At 43.1% G+C, this 6,138-nt stretch overlaps 1 long non-coding RNA gene across 1 annotated transcript; it reads left to right on the forward strand.

The window, feature by feature from the left end:
* The first annotated feature begins 2,506 nt into the window (after positions 1–2,506).
* LOC142140502 (uncharacterized) lies at positions 2,507–5,861 on the forward strand. The gene is made up of 3 exons (XR_012688518.1): positions 2,507–2,595; positions 3,991–4,206; positions 4,984–5,861. It is a non-coding gene; the product is annotated as an uncharacterized LOC142140502 (long non-coding RNA).
* Positions 5,862–6,138: the final 277 nt, after the last annotated feature.

Genomic DNA, 6,138 nt, shown 5'->3' on the forward strand with positions numbered 1-6,138 from the left:
GCTATCTAATCTCTAGTGGTCAGAGTAGAGCAGATCTCTAATCTCTGGTGGTCAGAGTAGAGCAGATCTCTAATCTCTGGTGACCAGTGTATTCCAGATCTCTAATCTCTGGTGGTAAGTGTAGAGCAGATTTCTAATCTCTGGTGGTCAGTGTAGAGCAGAACTCTATTCTCTGGTGACCAGTGTATAGTAGATCTCTAATCTCTGGTAACTAGTATATAGCAGACAGCTAACCCTCACATTGACTAAGTAGCAGAGCTAGGGTACCAGGAGCCATTTAGAGAACTTGGCAGTGGGAGAGGGGCTCGGCTGTTTCGAAGTTTAAAGTGATGGACCCCTCTGCCCACAGCTTTGATATTAGGCCCCCTGCATGGCTCTTGTCAGTGCCCACCTGACAGCAGTAATATCATATATACGCAAAAAGCTTCTTTATTAGGCAATGCTACTGTAAGTATAGTTTCCCATGGGTTTGTTTAACAAGTGGAGTAGAGCTGGCAAAAGGCTCTTTCCCCACTTTTTCTTATTTATCAAAGAGTTAAAGCTGGAGAAATCATAGATTAACCTAATTACCACCACTAACCGCTGTCCCCTTAGACCTCTAGGGGGACAGCAGCATTAGGTTATTCATCTTGCTGTGAAAAGCAAAGTAACTCATTGCATGAATGTTTCTACGGGATCCAGCTGCAGCCTCTCCGGATTCGCTGGATCCCGTCCCAGGAGAAAGCGCTATGTCCATGTACACAGCACTTTGTCCATTCGGCGGCAGCCTGTTTATAGGTAAATTACCTCGCTGAAGAGGAGATTCCCAGACCAGCCCCAGCATAGTAAATTGCAGCGTTACATATTGAGGGAAATAGCGCTGGGGTTATAAAAAGATCTCTTAGTCTTTTAAAACAGACTTTGATTAAACTAAGCATTACTTTGTCTTCAGATATATTGGTGTGTTGTCTTCCTGCCAGGCTGAAAAATCATTAACTAATTGTTCATATCTCCACAATGTTTCCACAGATGCTTCTTATGAAGCCATATGATGCAGTCGTTGACTGGTTCTCCTGTGGGGTCATACTGTATGAACTGGCCATTGGGAGATATCCCTTTTATTCCTGTAGTGACGCCTTGTATGCTGAGTGGTCAGTGATAGCGAGTGTCCCTTCGTATCCACATCACCTCGATCCTCACCTGAAGAACATCCTGGAGAGAGTGAGTATATGCAGATATATAGATGGATGAGGAGATTATAGAGTCACAGGACAATACTGTCATGTAGTTGTCTATATTTATAGTAAGACAAATACATACACACCTGCACTCATATTATTCCCACCTATTTATAGATACATCAATATCAGAAGGTAATAATGTATAAGGAGGCCGGGTGTGTAGATTGCTAGAAGAGACTGTCCCATCTTACAGGCAGGGCCGTAACTAGGGCTGTGCGACAGGGGCGGCCGCCCAGGCGGCGCAACGCTGAAGGGGGGCGTAATTTAGGAATATTTTAAGTTAATTTGGTTAAAATTGAGGGCTAGGGGGGCGGCATTTCTCTTTCCTGCCAGGGCGCTAGAATACTAAGTTACGGCTCTACTTACAGGGGATCTGTTATGTAGCTGTAATTTAAATATATTGTGGGCATCTATAATTCATTATTTTAATTCTTATTTATGTATTGAAAAAATAAGGCTAGCAGAAGACTTGTCTGTACAGGCAGAGTGATTAGCAGGAAAAGGACAGAGTTATTAATTCTGTTGGACTAGTCTATAGTCAGACATCACTTAGAGTATTGTGTCCAGGGGTGGAGACCTCACCTTCAGACAGACAAAAATGATGCAGGTTTTATACACAAAATCTATACTACAAAGCGTGAGCCTTATAGCTAATTAATTATGGCTTAGATGAGAGCTGGAAAAGGGAGACACAATCAAAACATTTAAATCTATGGTACTTGTTAATTATACTGGAGGCAATTGAAACATGGACTCCACTCCTGTGGTTATCTTACATACTTTATTGAGGGGGGGAGCACCCATAATGGGGGGGGGGGGGCGACTATTAGTTATTATACATAGTACTTGTCAGAGAACGGACTCACAGCTTCTCGTAGCATGTCAGCTCTCTGCGTCACATGTAGTTGTACATGTATGTGCAGATAGCGTGAAGTACTAAAAATCACAGTGTTGGTGATCTGAAGCAGAAAGGAGCCCAGAGAAGGTGGGTGGGGGGTGGGGGCTTCGGTGGTGTCTAAATAATTAACAAGCACCAGATATATTACGGGTGTTAGCAAAGTGTAGGAAGGAAGGAGGAGAAACTTGGAGCAAACTCTTACCAGATGTATTTGTAAAACAACAGTAAAGGATTTGACACATGATATCCTGATAATGAACCATTCATAGCCTACTGGAAGAGTCAGATGTCCAATTAGTACTTGTCTGCCATTAACAGTCTGTGATTTCATGTTATTTCCTTTCACAGCTCCTGTGTAAATTACCTCTGTCACGGCAGCTCTCCTCTAGAGGTATAAGGGCACATCCATTTTTCGCGCCATGTGACTGGGAAGAAGTAGAGATTGGAACATCAGATCCCCCATTTACAATGGAGCCTGTAAGTATATAGACAAGGAATTCAATCATGTTGTATACAATCTGAGAATAATCAGAGACATGTTTGTGCAGAGGAGAGTTCCTTATCCCACTTGTCAAGTAATTATAACAGCCCACATTTCTTAATGTCCTTAATCGTGCACAGATGACTTAAACCTAACTGAACTGCTCAGTGATAATACTTGATATTCACAGACAAAGGGAAATACTGAAAACATGACCAGTAAAGAATGTGAGGGTGAGGACATGCTAGTATTGTGTCCACTGTCCAAGCTCTCTTATGATTGCTCAGATGAGGGAATAAGATGAATCATCCTTGTCAACCTTTAAAAAGTAAATTCTGGGAGATCCCAGGCAGGGGGTGTGTTTGGATGCGGAAGGGGCGGTGCACGGTCAATCGCGTCATGTAGGCCCTGCCCCCGCCACTAAATTCCGTTTTTGTCGCAGGGGGAAGGGCCAAAATGACGCGATTTACAGTCATTTTGACGAGAAAGTTGCAGTATGCGGGAAACTTGCCTGCTCTCCCGGGAGTCCAGAAGACCTACCCGAATTTTGGGAGTCTCCCGGACATTCCGGGAGAGTTGACAAGTATGAGATGAACTAGAAAGCTTTGACGGGGTAAGGAAGGGATAACAGACGCCTTAAAGCCAAATCTACACTACTGTGTCTGTCATTATTTGTGCTGTCTGCTGATAGCTGTAGTAAGGTCAGGGACACAGCTCGGTAATGTCAGTAATTAGGCTGACACTGGGCACAGGAATTCCCTCTCACCTGTAAGTTCTGGGCTGGAATAAACCTTCTATAATAATAGTGCTCAGGTCAGTGGAGGAATCACCATTGGTGAAGCAGGTGCTGTGCACCGGGGCCCATGGAGATAACGGGGCCCGCTTCATGGAGAACTAGTGAGCTGAGGGCCCCAGTTCCCTCCTCTCCGCTTCCCTGCCCCGGGGCCCACAGCTCACTAGTTCCGCCTCTGGCTCTGGTCGTATCTATAATGCCGAGTGCACAGTAAACGTTCTTTTCCTCCAGTCCCCACAACTCGGCTCAGAAAGATTTGCTGTAAAAGGTCAGATAATAACAATCATACTTATTATTCTGATCCTGTATTATACTAATAATCATGTAATATCCTGCTTACAGCCACGTCAGGGCAGCTCAGTATAAATATGCCCCTTTGTTACTAGCCCTGACTGTGATTATTATATTAGTTTGTGACATACAACATACAGATACAGCATAGTGTAGTGCAGTATGCAGAGTCTGCACAGTATATAGTAATTATTCTCCATTACAGCACATGCTGGAGGAGAGCATACAGTGGGGAATTGTCCTATTAGACATACATGTCCTATGTGTATTAAATGATACATCTGCTTTATGTGTCTTCTCTTCATAGAACCCAGAAAGTACATCACAGAATCACATGAGAATGGATGAGATGCTGTCATCTGTGGATCCTAAGAAGCCACCAATATCTGACACATACAGGAGGTTGCTCTGTGGCTTCTCCTACGTGAATGACACCTGGAACACTGGGAGGAGCCATAATACATGATCAGGGCCGGAAGACCACTCCCCCCATCCAGGACATCTGGTGTAAGGAGACGAGGAGGTAAATATATTAAATGTTTTAACCTAGTGAGTTTTGCCTAGAGATTATTGGTTCTAGTCTTACCACACACATTTCATGTTTACTTGTGATTCTTTCCCTTGCAATCCATTGTAGTAGCGTTTTTCAGTACACTACTTATTCTATTTCATGAATGGAACATGTTTGTGTTGAATGCCAGTGGGTGTGCGCCCTAAGGGTGCCATCTCTTCACACACAGGGAAATTCTGAAAACAAGACTTAAGAATGACTAAATAACATGAGGCCAAACGTCATTGCATTCACTTGTATGAGTGTAAGAATAATTAAGACTAAGCGGATATTTGGGCCTGATAGAGTTGATGCATTTTACGTAAAAGAATGCAGATATAAACTACATCTGAAAGGCAAGATACATTTGTCGTAGTAAGCTGAGCTGGACGCATCTGAATGTGAGTCCAGGGGGTACATTTACTAAACTGCGGGTTTGAAAAAGTGGAGATGTTGCCTATAGCAACCAATCAGATTCTGGTTGTCATTTTGTAGAATGTACTTAATAAAAGATAACTAGAATCTGATTGGTTGCTATAGACAACATCTCCACTTTTTCAAACCCGCAGTTTAGTAAATATACCCCCTGGACTCACATTCAGATGCGACCAGCTCAGCTTACTACGCCAAATGTATCTTGCCTTTCAGTTTATTAAATATACCCCCAGGGAAGTTGGAAATTGCTCTGTTGTCATATACATGTATTTCTGTATATTTAATGATAAAGCTGTGTTGTGTCTTCTATCATAGACCACAATTCTGGACGATATAAATAGGAGCATTGCAGTGATAATATGAAAACCGGGCTGGGCTGCATCAAAGAAAATCAGACAACACCATAGATGTCATCTGTGCAGCCAGTAACATAGAACCAGTGCACTGTCTCCTTACATTACCATCACACTAATATCTCAGGACAATGATGTCTCCTTCATCCACTGCAGCTGCTTTATCATCACCTCTTGTCCTCATCATCAGAGCAAACACCAGCAGCTCTCATTTCCATCATCACATTAACGGAAAATAGCTCTGATCTCTATGTCTCAGCATAAAACATCAGCTCTTCAGCAGCCTCTCCACAAACATGAGCTGTATCCTCCATAGCAATTCCACCTGATAATTCCTTTAAAAGCAGCAATACCATCTGCTGTCTCCTCCTCAATGCAGCAAGACCATCTGCTGTCTCCTTCTCAATGCAGCAATACCATCTGCTGTCTCCTCCTCAATGCAGCAAGACCATCTGCTGTCTCCTCCACAAAGCAGCAAGACCATCTGCTGTCTCCTCCTCAAAGCAGAGGCCGTCAACTGTCTCCTCCTCAAAGCAGCAAGGCCATCAGCAGTCTCCTCCTCAAAGCAGCAAGGCCATCAGCTGTCTCCTCCTCAAAGCAGCAAGACCATCTGCTGTCTCCTTCTCAAAGCAGCAAGACCATCTGATGTCTTCTCCTCAAAGCAGCAAGGTCATCTGCTGTCTCCTCCTCAAAGCAGCAAGGCCATCAGCAGTCTCCTTCTCAAAGCAGCAAGACCATCTGATGTCTTCTCCTCAAAGCAGCAAGGTCATCTGCTGTCTCCTCCTCAAAGCAGCAAGGCCATCAGCTGTTTCCTGTTCAAAATAACTCACATTTTTTTTATTGTACATAATAAAACATAAGCAATAAATGTAAATTCTGAACATACACAGTTGTACATCTTCTGTTTTTTTTTTCCTTAAGGCAACACAATATCATAATGACCCCATTAGAAAAGAGAAAGAAAGACTGCACCAGGTAAACCATTTATCTCCCTCTCAATGAGTAATTCTCAATAAACTTTTTCTATAGGAGATATCCTGAGAGGAAGGGTGCTCCCGATCATTAAATTAATTGTTGATTCAAGTACAAAAAGAAAGAAAAAGAATGATCCTAAGGG

The sequence above is a fragment of the Mixophyes fleayi genome, chromosome 2 (assembly GCF_038048845.1).
Source record: "Mixophyes fleayi isolate aMixFle1 chromosome 2, aMixFle1.hap1, whole genome shotgun sequence".
In the NCBI taxonomy this organism is placed as follows: Eukaryota; Metazoa; Chordata; class Amphibia; order Anura; family Limnodynastidae; genus Mixophyes; species Mixophyes fleayi.